At 39.4% G+C, this 19,998-nt stretch overlaps 1 long non-coding RNA gene across 2 annotated transcripts in view; it reads left to right on the top strand.

The window, feature by feature from the left end:
• Positions 1 to 19,998, top strand: part of LOC114014295 (uncharacterized) — a 144,491-nt gene that overhangs the window by 26,993 nt on the left and 97,500 nt on the right. The window contains exons 1-4 of one of the 2 annotated variants that reach the window (XR_008730034.1): positions 14,371 to 14,806; positions 16,314 to 16,630; positions 19,112 to 19,179; positions 19,513 to 19,641. This is a non-coding gene — a long non-coding RNA (uncharacterized LOC114014295). Of the gene's footprint in view, positions 1 to 14,370; positions 14,807 to 16,313; positions 16,631 to 19,111; positions 19,180 to 19,512; positions 19,642 to 19,998 lie in introns of those variants that run through there. The other variant, XR_008730037.1, reaches the window with a different exon arrangement.

Below are 19,998 nucleotides of genomic sequence, written 5' to 3'. Positions count from 1 at the left end.
TGTCCTAAGGAAACAAACCTTTGTTTCCTTTGGACCTCGTCTTTTATGATGCATCATGTGGGGTGGTCAAAAAGGTGAGCATGGTGAACCATGGGAGAGAAGAGCAAGGGACCTGAATTAGTGTTTGATAAACACTATTCAGTTTTGTTATTCACTATTCAGAAATTCAGTATTCAGTTATGGCTATGCTGTGGTTCACATGCTGCTGATCAAATGGCATTTGATTTTAGATGAAGTCTTAATATTTTTCTTTCTTAACCACAATTGACTAGTGGGATTCAGTCTGGCAAAGTCCCTGGTGTTTGTTTTATTGTTTACTTGCAGGCTGATATCTTAATATAGATTTTGTAGGGGAAAAAAATCCCATCTTGCCACAGTTGTGTTTAACTTCATCAAAGAATTATAAAGCTAATGGATCAACAGTTCTATCAGACTTTTTTTATAAAGCCAAGGTTGTGGAGAATTCCTATACAATGGAAAGTTCATATTTCTTTTTTAATTAATCCAAAGGGAGTGTATTGGGATGATATTGGAATACATCAATGCAGTGTTGGATGACTTGGTATTCACTACATATTAACACTGCAAAAAAGGAAAATGTAACTTCAAGGCTGGTCTAAGAAAATAAGGTCAAATGAATAGCTAGAAGGTTAAGCTGATTTACCGAGTAGGATAAAAGATACTTTTTAATTTTCAAAGGGGATATACCCAGAGTAAAGATGGAACAGTTTTCAAGCAACAGAAAATATCTGTTGTATAAATAGGAGTTGGATTTCACAGAAATTACTTACAGCAGGTCTTTAAAATGCTTACTTCTTTTTTTTTTTTCTTTGACAAGTATGATGATTAGACTACACTCATTTTTAGCAAATGTACTGAAAGCCATATTTATGTCATTCCTGCTAAGTCTTTCAGCCTGGTATTACTTGATGGATAAGTATGTCTGATGCTTGGAGCCTGCCTCTTGGCACAGGCATGCAGGTGTAAGCTAGGATAGATGAATACAGCCTTCAGGTAATAGATAAGCAAATCTCTTTCAGTCCTAGTTTCACTGATGAATACAGTACTCAGTGAGACTGAGGAACATTTGCAATATCTGATATTTTAGCTTCTTGTCAGAAGAATGAAACCTGAAACATATTGTTAGCTACCAGAAAGACTGGCACACTAAAGAGGAGCCACCCGGACTGAGCCACTGGGGAATCTGAGGATGAGTGTGCAAATGAATTCACGCTGTTGTCCCACATAACTGGGGTTGAGTGTCAGTTGTTTGGTGTCTGGCACATTGTAGCAAGGTCTCTCCCCTAAGAGAAAATCAATGTCTTTCAGAGAACGTGCATAGGAACAGGAGGCATGCTTTTCTTTAAAGGCACATCTCCTCCAGCTTTGTTAGGGCCACTGCCTCTAAATGTGTGAGGTCCAGGCTCAGTGTTCTCCACCTGAGGAGGCTCAAACGGCTGTCTCTCTGTAGAACGTCCAATGCTATTTGGAACTGGAGCAACAGGAGTAACTTACTGCCAACCCTGCTGAAGCAGACACACACTACAAAGATTTCACTGGGCTCAGAAGAGAGTCAGAGTAAGCCTAGTTTAAAGCAGCAGGGAAGCCTGAAATCTCACACCTGCTTCACAGAGCATCACTGTATTTTACACAATGGTATTTCGTTGTGAGGTCACAGTTATTAGACACTGAAGATAAAGCTCTAGATACCGCAGGCAGGGCTGACACTGCCCCTTTCCTTTTTCCCCATGCCCTACTTCGTAAATAAGAACATCTGAAGCTTCCCATTTTATGGCCCTATTTAACATGTTTGCAATTCTCTCAGACTTCAGCTGCGTGGGTTGAATTTCTTCGCCCAGGTAGCTTTTTGTTCTGGGACAGGCATTTACCTCTTCCTGTGCAAACGTTTCAAAAGCTGGCTTTCAAACTATTGTGGCTTGCACATGGTCTGCAGCGAGTTTAGTAACTGATAGCTCTGAACAGCTGTTCCTGGGTGTCTGTGCTGCTTCCTCGCCATTCTGAGTGCCTCTCAAACATCTGATGTGGGTCAGCTTCAAAGAGTGACTGACGTCCTTCAGCTCAAAGCCTGCACTGCAGTGGGACCACACAACAGGACAGAAAACTGGGATCCAGAGAGAACACAGAGAGAAACTACCTGACTGTAGTTCAGGGGAGAAAAAAGCTACACAGATGTGAAGATCCATGAAAGAGACATGGGCAAGAAATTTGTCAGCAGAAAACATGGTAAAAAAAAATCCATTTGACTTGTGATGGCCCCCCAGAGGATTCGTTCCATAACTTTCCCAGGGACTGAAGTATGACTGATGGGCCTGTGGTTTCCTGGATCCTCCTTTAAGCTCTTCTTGTAGATGGGGGTGACATTAGCCTTCTGCCAGTCTTCTGGGATGCCCCCCAATCTCCATGACTTCTCAAAGTCAAAATATTATATTAGCTGAAGTAATACTGACAATGGTTTATTGCCAAAGCTGACAATTTTCATGTGAAAATTTGTTTTCACAACCTTCCAAAGTTTTTTTTTAAAAAAAAAAAAAAGTCAGTGTTTCCTTGTTTCTCTTTCCTTTCTGTTCACTCCTGTAACCTTCCAGTGATTCCTTTAAAGGGGCTACAAATTGCTGAAACTCCATTTCCTCCATGGCAGAAAGCACATTGCCGGCATTCAGCATTTTCCTCTTCCCCTTTATGGCAACGTTATTTGCACACAATGTTGCATAAAGCACAAACACACTTGCCGCTCAAGGTATGGTGCTCCAAGCTTCTTTGGAAATGTCATTCAATTATTTTTAATGTGAATATCACAACAAATTTAAAAAATGTGAACACAACCGTACTTGAAAGTACTATAAGTAATTAGTAGGGTGAATGATATACTAGACAAATTTCTAAGAAAAAAATGACATTTCTGTAAATAAAGTGCTCTGGACACTGTATTTCAATCTCTAACTGCAACATGTCTATGTTCCACCATGGTTTTGACATAGTAGTTGTAGATCAACAAACTCAGTGTTGACTCATTATGTTTGTATTATATTATTGCTCAGTAGTCAAAACACTTTATGAAGTACACTTTTATATGCTTTTATATTTTTCAAATGTCTTTGTCTCAGACCTTTAATTATGTAAGTAATGTTTGAAGTTGCTGCTAGTCTCTGGGCCCTGAGTCAACAACTTGCCTCTAGTTAAGGACAAAAAAAAAAAAAAAAAAAGTTCTGGTTCTAATTTCTCTTTCCTAACCCTAGAGATAAATCTTTTTCTTGCTGAACTTCATAACAAATCCCATGTTACCACAAAAAAGAGATGGAAACTTGATTCTCTTATATATAAATTTGACATATACGTATATCTTTTTTTATTCAGCCTCACTCCCTATCACAATTCAGGCAAGAGTAATGCCAGTGCTTTAGATCCCTACTTTAATATGCAATATAGGATTATATTGGGCAGAGTTCAAGACACACTGGCTATTCTTGAAATACCTCAGTGGGCAAATACTCAGTGTTCTGAGTTTGTAGCATTTATTTTGCATTGGTTCTCTATCTGCCTAACTGCACATTCCAAGAAGCTGATTTTTGCAAGCAAGATTTAATGATTTTTTTAAATTAATATTTCAAAAACTTCTACTGCTACCCCATAACATGACATTCATCTTAGGTAGCTTTAAAAATGAAAAGCTGTTTTCTCACCTTAACTTACTGGACAGCTGATAGCACCTGGACAAGATGAGAGGAATTTTATTTTGGAGATGCCTGTCTTCCCTTATGGCTGCAGAAGGAGTCCTAGCACCTACATTAGCTTTATGTAAACCAAAAATTTTTGATACCTAAGTTTGGTGAACAAACCCACTTTTCTTTGATTACACGTAAATTACTTACTGCTTTTGTAGCTTTAAGAAAAACAGACTTTTTTTCCTGAGCTGATCCAGTTAATTTGAGCCCTTTCAAGTTAATTCAAATGTCCCTTAAGTTCTGAAATTTGGGCCAGTCATTACTTCTAATGTGTCTTCTACTTTCCTTTCTTTATTTTGTTTAGTTTAATTTTTGTCTTTGTAAAAAAAATGCTGGCAACTTTTTGCTAAACCAGTAACTAATATTAATTTTAGAAGAAACTATATCCAGATAGTAAGTTCTTAATTTTTCTTCTTGGAGGGTCACACAAAAAACCCCAAACCTTTGTTCCCAATTCACCATTTGGTATTTCTGTACTTTGCAGCTCTTCAAATAAGCTGGCAGTTAAACTCTTGCTAAAAGTCCTACTTTGTGTCTTTGTACTTCATTTTGTCTAACATTTCAATAGATTTTTGTAGGAATTTAAGGGTGGACACATCTATAGTGGCTGTACTTTTTTAGTGACAAATGATGTTTTCATTCAGCTCCATTGCTAAGAGATAATTCTAGGACGTATATGTAATAATTTGAGGAGTTTGCAGCTGTTGAGGCAATCTAGTTATTTCTGTGCTGTGATATAATTTTATTTTTCTTTTATTAGGCTTCCATTGTCTGATGATAAGTAGAAGTAAATCCTTATGAACAATGGAAGTATTTTAGAATAAAAGACTCTTGTAATCAGTATCCTCCTTTACAATACATAAAACTATTCAGTTTCTACTTGGAGACTTTGGATTTTAACTGAAGCAGAAATCCATATGCACCAAGCTGTGCATGGTAAATTACTGTATCTCAGAAAAGATGCATCTTGGAAGAACTATAAAATAAAAACATTAAGATTTTTTGCTTATGAACAGCAGTCTTCTTGCTGGTTCACAGAGTCATGTCAGGCCCAGTTTGGTATTTTTCTAAGATCTCAATAGCTACTTAAAATTATTGAAAGGACATGTAATTATCCTTGTTGGTTTGGTATTGTTTAAGCTTTTAATTAATTTAAATGGCTTCATTACTGTATTCACTGTTATTCATCTTTTTCCCTGCTATCTTTAGATGAAAGCAGACAATGAAGAATTAGGAAGCTTATATATAAAGAAATTAAAATTTGATGATCAAAATTCCTCTGCATCATATAAGTAAATCAAGGCAGTTTAATATTTCCTCTGAAAAGAAAATACCTAGATGCAAAATGATCATATTAGATTAATTGGTAAAGTAGATAGCTATTATAGCTGGTTTTTAATTAATTAATCCTGGATATATTGAATGGAAAATACTGAATTACTCTGATTCCAGAAGACTGGAGGTTAGCCAGTGTGACATCCACCCACAAGAAGGGCCAGAAGGAGGATCCAGGGACCTACAGGCCTGCCAGCCTGACCTCAATCCTGGGGAAGGTTACAGAGCAGATAGGCTTAAGCGCCATCACACAACATGTGCAGGACAACCGGGGGACCAGCCAGCAGGGGTTCGTGAAAGGAGGTTCTGCTTCATGGACCTGATCTCCTTTTGTGACGAGGTAACCCACTTAGTGGAAGAGGGAAAAGCTGTGGATGTCTACCTGAACTTTAGTAAAGCCTTTGACACCATCTCCCACAGCATTCCCTTGGAGAAGCTGGCTGCTCATGGCCTGTACGTGTGCGCTCCGGGCTGGGTAAAAGGCTGGCTGGCTGGCCGAGCCCAAAGGGGGGTGGGGAATGGAGCCACATCCAGCTGGCGGCCGGGCACACGGGGTGTTCCCCAGGGCTCAGCACTGGGGCTGGTCCTGGTTCGTGTGATCTGGGTCTGTGATCTGGGCGAGGGGATCGAGTGCACCCCCAGCGAGTCTGCAGCCAACACCCGGCTGGGCAGGGGTGCTGATCTGCTGGAGGGCAGGAGGCTCTGCAGAGGGGTCTGGGCAGGCTGGATCCACGGGCCCAGGCCACTTGTATGAGGTTCCACAAGGCCGAGTGCCGGGTCCTGCCCTGGGGTCACACCGGCCCCACGCAGCGCTCCAGGCTGGGGCAGAGCGGCTGGGAAGTGCCTGGGGGGAAAGGGCCTGGGGGTGCTGGTGGGCAGCCGGCTGGGCATGAGCCAGCACCGTGCCCAGGTGGCCAGGAGGGCCAGCAGCATCCCGGCTTGTGTCAGCAACAGCGTGGCCAGCGGGACCAGGGCAGTGACCGTCCCCCTGCACTGGGCACGGGTGAGGCCGCCCCTGGAATCCTGTGTTCAGGTTTGGGCCCCTCGCTGCAGGAGGGACACTGAGGGGCTGGAGCGTGTCCAGAGCCGGGCAGCGGGGCTGGGGAAGGGGCTGGGGCACAAGTGTTGTGAGGGGCGCCTGAGGGAGCTGGGGTGTTTAACCTGGAGACAAGGAGGCTCAGAGGTGACCATCTCACTCTCTGCAGCTACCTGAAAGGAGGTTGTAGTGAGGTAGATGTTGGTCCATTCTCCCAGATATCGAGCACTAGGACAAGAGGAAACGGCCTCAAGCTATGCCAGGGCAGGTTTAGGTTGGATATTAGGAAAAATGTCTTCACTGAAAGGGTTGCAAAGCATTGAAACAGGCTGCCCAGGGAGGCAGTGGAGTCCCCGTTGGATCACCACCCTGGAGGTATTTAAAAGACTTGTAGATGCGGTGCTTAGGGACATGCTTTAGTGACGGACTTGGTGGTACTGGGTTAACGGTTGGACTTTAGGATCTCAACAGTCTTTTCCAACCTAAACAATTCTATGATTCTTCTTAGAGTGCAGAATGGTCATACAAAGTGATTGCTTCCTCAGAAATGTTAGTGTTGGTCCTTATATTTGATGAGACCAGTGATCATTAATTAGATGATCACAATTTTCTTATAGGGACAGACCTATTCTAGAAGTCTGGAGACATGACCTGAAGTCTAAGTACATCACTTTTTGAACCTTGCACTTGGCAATACTGGTGTCTTTACTATCACCTCCATTCTCTATCTTCTTTCTTTCCTGTAAACAAAAGCTGAACTGTAAGCAAATTAATTAATTGAACATTAGAAATTCTGCTTTGGTGACAGAAAATTGAGTTGAGTGGGATTAACTGAAATATAAAAAAACCCCACATAAAATATGGGCTCAATCTCTTGTTTTGTATGCTGAGTTGCATCTTAAGAATAGAAATTTGTCAGAACCATGGCTGTTGCCTAACAAGAAAAGTTTGAGGTGTTTCAATATTTTTCAGCTTAGTTTTAGACAAAATGAGAAGCCTGTGTTCTATGGAAACATTATCTGTAGGACCACTTGCCCTAAGAAAGTGATCTGAATATTTCATAGACACCCATTTGCCCCAAACCAGTTTTAAATTCTACACATTTCAGGAACCTGCTGTAGTTTTTATATGTATTTTGGCCCAAGAGTCTATATCATAGTCTTTTTATTACATCTAGGAAGAAAAAAACATGAACAAAGTGAGCTTTTGTTTACATGTGGCTATTTTCAGTCTTGCAACAGGGTCCCCCAGTATAGTTATGTCAAATTAACAGATATCATTGTTGCGTAAGAATGACTTCACTGCTTTGCTGACAGTACCATCCTGACATGAATAGAGATGTTCTCTATCCTCTTGCATACAATCCACTCTCTTCAGCAGATGTAGATAAAAGTGTCTGAAATGAAGAATTTTTTGTTATCTTCATAAATGGCTAAATTAGGAACTGACCTTCCTGATTCTCATCTGACCTTCTTTACAGCAAGGATCATGAATTTCATCCAGTAACATCTTCTTCAGATCTTTCCCAAGCCTTTACAACAGTTAGCAGAAGTCCAGATGTTCAGATAAGTAACAAAGCCTCCCTTGGCTTTAAATTAAATTAAACTAAATTAAAATTACATAATTTGCTTTTCATCTAGCAATATGAGGTATAAGCCATTGTTTCAGGAGCTCCTGTACAGTATGGAGAGAAGATATATATTAATGTAATTTTTAGAACTGATGTATTAAGCAAAAATCTAGAATGTTCAAAGTTAAGAATAGAAAGGTGCTGATATTTTGAAAAAAAAAATTATATTTCCAGACTATTGTGATAAAATTAAATGAAATTAAAGTGAGCATAGAAGGCAGATGACTGAATTATGTTTATCTTGAGCAATGCTATGAAATGTTTCCCTAAAACTAAGCTAAACCTCACCAGAAGACCTAGACATCAGAGTTGCTGGCCAATGTAATTGTAGCAAAAATCCCAACCCCTTTGCTTTAGGTGTAGCTAATAGAGGAATATTGTACTTTATCCAAGTCCTTTGATTTGTTTCTGTGATATATCCAAGTGTGAAAAATGCAATTTAGTTAAATTTATTAACTTCAGGATCACACAAGCTTTCGCTGTGCCACCATGCTTCTGTCATGTCATGTTCCCTTCCCTCTGGTCACTGCGATACGAACACAAGAATATGCTGCAGAAAATGAAAGAGTCCATTGTCTCAAAATGTTGGTGCCCATACAAAGCCTGACATGGGAACATAAGTTAACTGCTAGTGGCTCCCAAACAGCCATGGATTTGTAAGTTAAGCACTTGTTAACCAGAGTACATGTGAAATAAGAAATACAGATGTAAATGACAGTATATTTTGTTACCAGTTCTTGCTCTTTATTTTTTATTCCCTTAAATCTTTGCTGAAGGCATAGAAAAGAAGTCTGGTGCATAATTTAATTGAGACTACCTTGCAATAATTAAGTCACTGAATGTGAGAGAGATAAATGTTTAAAAACCCTGATATTTTTTCTTGATAATTTTCTTAATGTAGCTGTCAAGAGGACTACTTGGGTACTTGTATTTCAGTTGATATAAATTGCATCTCCTGTTCAGTTTCATCCCCCAAACAGCCCAGAAAATCAATACTCCAAATGCACAGTATGATAAATTGTAGGGGTTAGGCAGTAGAAACAGCAAAGATTCTGAAAACTTCAGTAAAAGAAAGGCAATGATAATGCACTGCAAAGTACAGAATTCATTGAATTGGGTAGAAGGAAGAGGGGTAACAGTTCTTGGCTAAATTCAAAAGAAATATTTTCTTGTGGGAATTGGCATTTTATTTATAAACTTCTGAAGTCCTTTTTTCTATATAATTTATCCTGCTAGTCAAATTTCTGAATTCATCAGGTCAGATATACTGACCTGCTCACAAATAATTTTCTTAATGAAGTTATCTTAAAAGGAGAGGAGTAAATCTCTTGTTTCTGTAAAGCCATGATGTTTCAAACAACTTGAAAAGATACTTCTGACATAGCATAAATTTGGGAAAGACACGTAATCCCTTGATAAACTTTCAAAGTTTAAAACTACTTGAGCAATTAATACATCCTCTTATTATGGGTGAATCACAGTTTCAAAGATTTCATAATTATTCATGAGAATAGATACGCAGAAAGAATAAGCTGATTAATCATTGCTACTTTGGAGAAAAAGAAATCTAAAATTAATACGTAATCTGTTTAGGTTTTCTTGCTTCTGCTTTAATGAAAAGAAGGCCAGTATAATTTTGCCATCTGAGGAATGAGCCATCAATGTAACCGGCATTCTATCTGAATGATTTCTGGATGTGTCTGAAAGAGAATGATTGTTACTGATATCATTGATTTTTATAAAAGTACACTAGTTGTCTTGGCAGATTCCAAGCCATTTTGGGCAATGAGCCTAAAGGCTCCCATCAGAGACTAAAGGATGTTGTGTATGGGTACAAGTGCCACTCAGTGACAGCCAGAATGCTGGTGTGTTATCAACACTGTTTTAGTCACAAATCCAGAACATAGCACCACACAGGATACTATGAAGAAAATTAACTCCATCTGAGCCAGACCCAATACAGTAGATTTTTGTATGATTTTTAGTGGATTTTAGTAGATTTTTATACTGTGAGGTGAGAACCTCACTTTACTTTTGATCTTTAACGCTATGAAAGAAAGAGACTTCTGGGAGTAAGACGCCATGATTTTGGGAACTGAGCTTCTTCAACATTCAGGTTGTGTTTGGTCCTTGCTTTGTGTCAGTCTCATATGAATGGTCACAAGGTATTAAGTTACTTCTTTATATGTGAAAGTAGGATATTGAACTTCAGGTCTCAATTCTTGAAAATGAGTGAAACTTTGGACAGATTATTCTTAGAGAAAGGGCTGGAAATGCTTGGAGGAGAGTCCTGCATGACTAAACTACAGAGCATATGTCCTGTGTCCATGTAGCATCAACTAGCTGGCTTGAGTAACTTTCTATAGGCTGGCTAACCTCACCCTGAAGAGAATCAAGAGTGTGTGTCTGGTTTGTTCCACTGTCTCTCTTGTCAGATCAGAAACTTGCAACAAGGAGATTGTTATGAACAAGAGGCTGGAGGCCCTAAACCATCTCCGCTACTTCTGTGATCATAATCTGAAAATATTGTTGTGCATGCCAGCTTCACAACTGGCTAATGCAAAATAGAAATTAAAGTGCAGATATGTTGCCAAACGGAATGGTGCATTGTCATGAAAGAGAGGAGATTTAATTTCAGAAAAATGGCAAAAACCTGGGCCTTCTGGTTTCACTGTTCTAGAAACAGACATAAGCTCAGGAAATGCTATCCATTGAAACTGGTTGGAAAATAACTTCTTTCAAGTTGGTACACGGTGACTTGGAAAAGAAATCCTAAATATATGCAAATAATTAGCAAGAATATTGTGGTCAGAAGCTGTTTATTTTTCTATACCCACCGCTATTCCATATACATTTCTGTAAAGTTTTTGGCTCGTCTAATGTGACAGTCACCATAGTAAAGATATACTGTCATGTTTCTGTAATAATCTGGATGGTAGATCATAAACTGCAGCTTTTGATGAAGTTATATAGCTGATCTGCATCTGTAGGTACTGTAGGAATGCAATCAGGTTGATTCACTTGGTGTTCACAGTACAAAGTAAAAATTTCAGTGATTGCTTTTAGAACATTCCAAGGTTGTCTTCAATTATTATTTTTCATCAGCAAGGTACAGTGTAAGCAAGTACTGCATTGAAGATCGCTTACGTACATAGTTTGCACTGACACTGGAGCATAAAGGTACTGCTAACCAGAAACCTGTTGTTCATGAGATTAAAATAACCAAAAGTTAATATAAAAAACAACTTTTGTTCAGACTATGATTATCTTTTATTTCATTTCTGGCTTGCACAAAAGACTAGTATAAGGCTTAGTAGTTCAATGTATTTATGAAGTCCAGAAAGAGTCTTCAGGAAATGAGTTTTTCCTTTTCTTAGCAGAGAAGCCATAAATGGTTAACTTGCTTCCCCCAAACAAAAGAGTCTCTTAGGAATGACCCAGATCTTTTGCTTCAGAATGTAATAAAAAGGATTTTTCTTTTTTGGACAGGAATGTCCCTGTTTAAAGTCCCATCTCTCCAGCAGCAGAACCACCGAGATTATGGAAGCCCATGTGCTTCCTGGAGAAGAAGTTGTCCTCAGGCAATTTGCAGAGCCAAGAGAGCTTTATTCCCAGCAAGCACTGTCAGTAATGGATTTTGATGCTGCTTTGGGGATATTCTCAATAGAGAGTTCCTTCCAGATTTTGGGAGATTTTTCTCGATTTAGTATTTGTTTGGTTGATTCAAAAAAGACCATTCTGCATTTCAGTTCCTGCTCAAAGGAGAGTTTTGTGTGTTTTTATCCACAGCGGAACCCAGCCTTCATAAGACAAACAGTTTGATGAGGTACTTCATCGTTATTGTTATTTAGCTCACTAGATACTGGAGTATTTGTTGAACTAACCAATTTATTGTAAACTAGATCATATCACTATTATTTAAGAAAGCATTTTTATCAGCATGAGTTTGATCTACTGTTTACCACTGTTGCAAAGTAGCTGAATTTCAGGTAAGTTGCTGTGCAAAATTTAACTTCTACAGTACAAACTTAGGCTTCAATACTTAACCTGCCACTTCTGCTCAGACTGTTTTTTTGTATTCTCGTGTCTTCATATGCCTTCTCATTTCTTTGGCTAACTAAAATTATAATGTACACAGTAGAAGTTAGCAATTGATACTCAAAATGTAATCTTTCCCTTCTCCAAGCATTTTCCCTTACCTCTACATAATTTCCTAGCACAAAACTTTTAATATCTTTTTCCTGTTAGTCCCCTTCTAGCACTGAGTATTCGTTCCTTCCCTAAGGAAAAATCCTGTCCTTTGTCACCCTTGAAGGCTCTGAGCCCCATATACCTGTTGTTTATTTTGTGGACAGGAATGCACATAGCTGGAAGCTACAGGAAAATCTGTGCTGAACACAACTCCATGGTGGCTTTGTGCAAAATCAGCCTGCAAACTGTGCTTTAGTGAGATATGGTGGTGGGCTTGTGATTACTTTCTTTGGGAGAAAGCACAGAGGATTAACATTCAGAATAGCAAAGAAGTGTTTGGAAGAGGAATGTGCACATTTTGGGAAATGTAAGTAGCCAGTTAGTGGTAAGAAAACTTGGATATCTCCTAAAAAGCACAGCCCATAAATGTACCTCCCTAAGGAAGCAGTTTTCAAGAGTCAGCATGAAAAAAGAGTGGGGCAGTAGGGGAAGCCCAGACTACAAAATACTCAAGATTGTGGTAGCAGTCTTAAATTATTTATTTTTGTTACTTAACAGAATTTACCAAAGGCGAAGAGCTGCAAGCTGTACCTGTTGTTATAAACTTGGACAGATGACTAGATAGGTACTGATCATTCACTGGGTTTCTCTTCAAGCCCTCCCAAAAAGTAATCGGCAGTGTTCAAACACAAGAGATACAACGGCTCATACCCTCATGTTCCTTTACTTTTCATTTTCTAAGGATGCAGTTTTATAGTGTGAAGCTAATCTCTGTGCAGAGCAGTTAAACCAGTGACTCTGGGATGCCAGCTGTGACACCTACTAAGAATGCTCTTGCAGACTTCATAGCTCTTGTCACTGACATGGTGGTACAGCCCCCTTCTGTATTTCAATGAACTGGTCTTGCTGTGGGGGTGAAGAGGATGGTGTTCATGAGCTGAGTGCCTCATGCCTGGGAGGTGTTCAGGCAGGCTCAAGAGGAAGGACCCCTTTGCCTGGGCCTGATGACTGCCACGACCTGAAACTACACAAGTGTGTCCTGCAGATCAGGTATTTGGCAGTTCAAAGAGTGGTTCATGGAGTAGGGAAACATGCAGGGGACTGAGGGTGCTGCTGGAGCATCTGTTTGCTTTTGGCGCCTTGTGCACCAGCCAGGGTTGATGCATATCTTGATGTTGTATTCACTAACAGGGAAGAACCTGTTGTGGAGGTTAATCAGTGGTAGCCTTGGCTGTATTGACCATGACATAGTGGAGTCAAAGATCCTGAGGGGCATGGGGAAGGAGAGTAGCACAGTACCAGTCCGGGATTTCAGGAGAACAGACTTTAGCTAATTCAGGGACCTGGTAAGTGGGATCCCGTGGGAGGCATCTCTGAAGGACAAAGGAGTTAGGGAAAGGTGGCAGACCTCTAAAGGCAGCTTCCTTCAAGCTCAATAGTGGTTCCATCCTGATACTCAGGCAAACATTAGATTTATCAGGAGACCTGTGTGACTAAACAGCAGTACAAGGGATGTAGGAAGGTGCTACAGTGGAGGGTTACAAACCTTGCCTATATAGGAATGTAAGGTTGATGCCAGGAAAACAGAGGATGTGTAATGCTTGATAAGCCTGGTTGCCTTCTAGGTAAAAATGACTGGCTTCGTGAATGAGGGGAGAGCAGTGAATGCCATTTATCTTGACTTTACCTAGGCTTTTGATACTGTATCTGCAAGATGTTTCTATGTGTGTTAGGATATTATGGTTCTGGATGGGTGGACACCAGATGGATAAAAAACAGGGTGACTGGACTCAGATTGTGGTGGTTAATGGCTTGTGCTCTACCTGGCAGTGTAGTACTGAATGGGTCTGTACTATTACCCGTGCTGAAAATCCCTGTCAGTGAATGGAGGAGTTGGTGGAGGGCACACTCATGAAGTCTGCAGGTAGCACTGCACTGGGGCCAGCAGTTGATATGATCGTGGACAGGGCTATCATCCAGAAGGACCTTGACAACCTAGAAGAATAGACCAACACTAATGTCATGAAATTTAACAAGGACAGATGCAAAAGTCCTCTATCTGGGAAGAAAGGGCCCTTGCAGTGGTGCATCTTGAGGACTGCCATGCTGGAGAGCTGCTGTGTGCAAAAGGCGCTGGGGTCCTCGTGGGCAGTGAGCTCAATGTGAGCCTGCAGCATGCACTGGCTGCAGAAGGCCAACAACCTCCTGAGCTGTATAAGCAGGAGCATGGCCAGTAACTGGAGGGAAAGGATTATCCCCTTTTGCACGGTGCTCATTAGAAGCACACATCTAGCATACTGCATCCAGTTTTGGGCTGTCCAATATAAAAGAGGCATGTAAAATGGGGGTGAGTTCAGGAAGATACCACTGAGACAGTTGAGGACTGGAGTGTCTGCACTCCAGAAGTGCTGAAGAAAGGCTGAGGGATGGGGACTTCTCAGCTCAGAAAGATATGGCTTTGAGGGTGCTTAACAGCAGCCCTCAGGTACCCACGGAGTGATTGTCAAGAAGGTAGAGTCACGATCTTCACTGTGGGAGGTTGAGAGACAATATGCATGATGTCTACTACCTCGAATTTGTTGATTTTTTTTCTGAGGCTGTCAGAAAAAAATCCTGTCTTTCATAAAAAAAAATTCTCATCACACTTCTTCCAATATTTTTACATTTTGCTGATGTTTTTGTCATAGAAATTTTGAAATATTTAGTCAAGGTTTAACTATCAACATCCTTTCCATTTATAGGAGGGGAAAAAAACTTATGAACAAGCTACTCTATACCCTGGTTTTACCTGCTTTGCTGGTGCAGATCTGAGTCTTGAGCATTTTTCTTGCCTGTGATTGCAGCTTTTAAGCTGCTCCCTGACCCTTGATGGTATGTGTACTTTCATGTTATTATTCTTTTGAAAACTGGGGCCAATGGGTGGCGGGGTAAATGGTAGATCAGCTTGGATGCTGCAGTACCATCCCAGATTCTGCCTGGCATAGGCCTGGCATGCTGGGCAAAGCTCTCACCAGATGCCGTGTTAATTTAGCTTTTATTAGTGAACTTCAGCGTGCATCTGGCTGAATATCTTGTACCAATACTTACCATATGCTGCTCTCCGTATCATAGAGTACAGTTGTTATCAGGATGAATATTCCATCTTTTTGCTGGAAAAGTAGTGGTTTGTTTTTAATGTTGAAAAAACTCAAAGAATCCTTTGTATAAAAGATGATGTTATCTGATGGTTTTGCTTAGTTCTTGAATGTTACAAACCTTGGTTGGTTTTTTTTTCTATTTAATTCATGGTAGAAAAAGACAGTAAAAAGACACAGAGGAGCAATAACTGTACCCTCTGATGGACTTTAATAACTTCAAATAAACTGACAATATGGACCAGAATATTTTACAGAACGGTGTAGATGTTCATGAATGTATATAGTTTTATATTTATATATAGATTTATATTTATATATAGCTTGATGCATCTTTATAAATATTTCATATTGGGGACTCTATATCATCTTGGTTATGAGACAAAAATAGGAATTTAATTAATACTTGTGCTTTATTTGGTATCATAATGCCACTGCCATAATCACCACAGCTTCTCAGATTATTACCTAGTTTAGGTATTGAAGCTTAAGTTTTAACTTTAAGTTATTTAAGTTTTTTAATATTTCATAAAATATAGCAACAAAAAGAAGACTTGACAGAATATAAGGAAATTATTTGCCCAACCAATTTTCTGTAGTGAATAAGGTGGTCTTGGAAGTACATATACCTTAACGAACCCTGTGAGAAGGTAGTAGTTGCCACACACAAAGTTCATAAATCAGATGTGAATAAAACTGCTTTACCTTCAAGTATCCAAAAATGTCCAGACAAGTTGGTTATTTTGGTTAGTCTTGTGGAATAATTGCTGGAATTTAATCTTTCCTAAGAAGTGTAATGACAAGGTAAAGATTTCATCTGAGGACACCCAAATGTCCCTTTAAAAAAATGTGTGACACATTATAAATTCTGGGTAGCGACTAGAACTGGTAGCGTTTCTTAGGGTGAAAACTTGAAAGCAGATTTCTTTAAAAATGATGACTTCTATGAATGTGGAAACAAAGTAGTTGGTTCAGTGTTTTTTTTCTTTCACCTTCTCCCATGTTTTTTATTTTTCAATGGGAGGAGAAAAAGAGGAAAGATGCTTGCATGTGCATTTAAGTGTATAAGAGTGAGGGGAAAGAGAGGGTGTTTTCAGAGCAAGTTTTGAGGGTTTTTTACCATTACTGCAAAAAGAAGTGCTTTAAAACTTTTTTTTTTTTTTTGTAAGGAAGTACAAGGACTTTCATTTTTAAATAACTGAGCGTCCTTTCATTTTCAATCAATACCTACCTTGCTCTTACAGTACTCACACCTCAGAGATGGAAAGGCTCGTGAAAAAATTCATGAAAAGAATAGAAGTCCTGGTTTACGTAAGCTGAAAAAGGTGCACCTCCGCAGAGAACTGCAAGGAAGGCTTATTTCATGCTGTGCAGCTAAACTAACAAGGGAAAGTGTTCCTCCTGGTAATGAGCACAAACACCAACACATGCTGTGTGACTACTGAATGACTTGAAAAATCCTTTTGCTTCAAATGCAATGCAGGGCCTTGGCTGAAGTCACTGGGATGGCACGGATGTATGAGTGAAGAGCCTGCACATGACATCCCTTGCCCCATACATGGTATTCACCCTTCTGCAGAGATCAGAGTCTCTTTTGACCTAAGCAGTGGCCGATTTTCTGTGAAAATGTAAAGGGAAAACTTGGTAATGCTTTCCCCTGCCTCCCCTCTGCCCTGTTCCCCTTGGTGAGGAAAGAGTGCATAAGGAATGGAGTTTGAAGGGCTGGAAAATGGGAAAGTGAGTCTGATTTGTCCCAGGCTGGACTTCTCTTGACTCAGTGTTCTGGACTGTGTCACAGAGGTGAAATCACCGAGGACAACTTGGATAGCATGCTTAGATGTGATCCTTTTAATGCCCTAGAACCTTTAGCTTAAAACATTGTTAGGAGTTCCACTTTACTTCCAAAAAATAACTAATTTGAAAAATAGGCCATTACTTGTTGTCCAAACTGTAATGAACAGTGTTCACCATTCTGTTTGGAAACCTCTGTAAAAAGATAAAAAAAGTAGATTTTTACAAAAAAAAAGTTTTTAAAATGCAAATTGCTTAATAGGAGAATATTTTAATTTAATCTAAAGGTGAAGCTCTGACATACAGTGGGGGATTTGGATTCAAGACATATTGCTGTATATTCACTCACTGCCTCAGGAGGCACTTTTGTTGTGACAAATCTGGGAGTGCTCCAATCACTCCTGCCTAGCCTCCTTGCATTCACTGCCTGCTGTTTAAGAATGTGCATAGGAAGGTATCACTGCTGCTAACAGGAAGCCTATGGAGGGATAACCAGTACAAGAGGTTGTAGGGGTGGCATGCTAGGACATTCAGCTCCACAGTCCCAAAAGGTGAGGACTCAGCTCCCAGCATGGGGAGCGGTCAGGCTGCTGCCAATTCTCCCAGTCTATGAGCGAGTACCAGGAGTGTTGCTCAATATCCCACCACTTACTGCATGGGTGTGAATAATTTGTGCTGCAACTTTAGGAGAGCCCTTCTTGCCCCCACCTCTCCCTCCATTTGATGTTTTAGGAAGTACTGTTCTTGTCTTCTCACCTTCATTGCACAAGCAACTGAAACAAGTGGACCTATATAGAAGGTATATACGCATAGGATTTCAGTGTACAAATTTTGATTTATAAGAACAGTGGTTTCACATTCTTTAATAGCCTTTTCCAGACTTCTACTGACTTGTCCATCAAATGAAAAAAAAATATTCAGACTGATCCCTTTTCTAATAAGATTTAGAGATTATGTCTTTTTAAAAAATGTTGTTTCAAGATGTTGTCTTTAAGATGCTCTAGACTATCACTTTTAAAATGGAGTTGATGTTTGAAAGTTGTTTTTTTTTAAATGCACTGGACTTCTTATGCAACTATTTTGAATATTGCAGTATGAATTGTGCCAAAGAACTGTAATAGGTGACCAAATGTCCATCAGATTTTTCTGTAATTATCACCATTACATTTGAGCATTGGAAGGAGGGTAGGCTCAGATGCTTTGGAGGCCTTTTCCAATACTGTTTTTTAGAATCTGACGGCTTATCATGATGTCATGCCTGAGCTAAATAGCACAGCTTTTCTGCAGTTCATGTGTCCGTTCATTCAGGACTCTGAGGTGGATTTTCTGATGATTTTTTCTTTCTTGTGTGACACTTCTGAGATGAACAATTTGTATGGAATACTTTAATATTCCTGAGGCTGAAAGCCAGCCCTAGTCTTTCCATGTGCATCTAGTATTATGTTTCTTTTTTATAATCCATTAATACAAGTACCAGAAGATAGAAGCAGAGACAGTGTGAGCCATGCTGAAAAGAAAATAATAATAATTAAAAAAAAGACCAACTTAAGGAGGCAGATATTTTTGAAGTATAATGTCCGAATGAACAATTATGTTCATAAAAAATTGTGTGTCTTTGCTTTCACTAATTACCATGTAAACTGATCTGCCTTTTTCCCTACTTGGGTCAGAAAATGCACACCATGCATAGAATTGTAAGACTTTTAGGTACAGATACACACCTGTATAAATATGTACACCTGTGTCCTGTCTCCTCTAAAGGGGGGGTGTTTTGCTGTATCTGAATCTCTGTTATGTATAATTGTATATGGATACGTACAAACAAATCACAACACACTTCAGGAAAGAAATGAGCAGTGAAATTATGTAACTGTTCTCATTCACTATTTGCTATGCTAAGTACTTTTCATTTCAGTTTTCTTAACTGGAGTGAAATATAATCTACAATAATACCATACAGTTTAAACTTCAGAAATATCGTACTTGCTTTGAACAAGAAGGTCTCATTTTATAACAGTATTTTAATATAGTCTTCTCTTGCCTTGACTTGTATGATCTGGTTTAATGGGTCTGAATCTTAACATTGTACAAGTATTTTATATAACAATAGAGCCCTAACTGGGAAAAGTTTGCTGGGCTTTAGATTGTATTAGTAATAACTGCAGAGATCTTACCAGCTCTTTTACTACCTGTAACATGAAACAAGGATATAAATAAATTATTTAACTACAATTTCTTATATGTTTTCCAGGCAAATCTGAAATAGAAACATTACCCATGGCCAGACTCACTACCTTTTTGTCATGTCAGAATTCTCTGGTAAGTAGATTTTTTAAAAAAAGTAGTCAATTTTTCTGTTATTGCCTTCTAAAGCATTTGGGAGTCCAACAACCAAATAAATGCAGGGGAGGCTCACTCAGGGTAGGTGATGTTCCACAAGCCAACTTTGTAACTGGAAGCAGGTTACTGTCACTTGGCTGTATGGCTTTTGCGCTCACATTTGGATCTTGCTGTTGCTCTGGGGAGACATATTGCATCAAAGTAGTTTCACATGAATTGCTAACTCTAGGCCTACTTTTACACGTAATTAATGATTAAGATGTGGTTTGTGTTCTACTTCCTGACAGGCTGTTTTCTGTCTTTAATCTCTAGGCATACAACTGTATCTATTCCTGCTAGAGGATGAGTTGTTTTCTGCATTGAAACTTTTTGATTTCATATCAGGTGAGACTAGGAAGGAGTGTGCCTGTGAGCTACTCCGGCCAAAGCTGTTATGGAGAAGTAAGTAACCTTTCCTTTAAATAACAGCTGCTCTGTGTGCCATTCTGTCTCAGAGTCAAGCAGAAATTCCATACTGGAACCAAGAGACTTAACAAAAGGTTAATGAATGTTAGAATTTTCCTGTGAAAAGTTCTGGTCCTGCGAAACTGGAAGTTTCTAAGAGAAGGTTGTGATCCTGAAAATTTCTCAGTAAATGCCCTTCACTGATACTTTTAGACATACAACCCATGCTTATTTTGCAGCTGGTCCATGATCAGGTTTTTTTAATGCATCTGAAATTTTGGTAATTTTTCTTATTACATGTAATTTAACAGAAGAGTCGTATGAGTGCTTCTGGTCTACGTTTAAGTGTCAGAT

The sequence above is a fragment of the Falco cherrug genome, chromosome 1 (assembly GCF_023634085.1).
Source record: "Falco cherrug isolate bFalChe1 chromosome 1, bFalChe1.pri, whole genome shotgun sequence".
In the NCBI taxonomy this organism is placed as follows: Eukaryota; Metazoa; Chordata; class Aves; order Falconiformes; family Falconidae; genus Falco; species Falco cherrug.
Note: the sequence above shows the minus strand (reverse complement) of the source record. Positions and strands in the feature narration are given on the sequence as shown.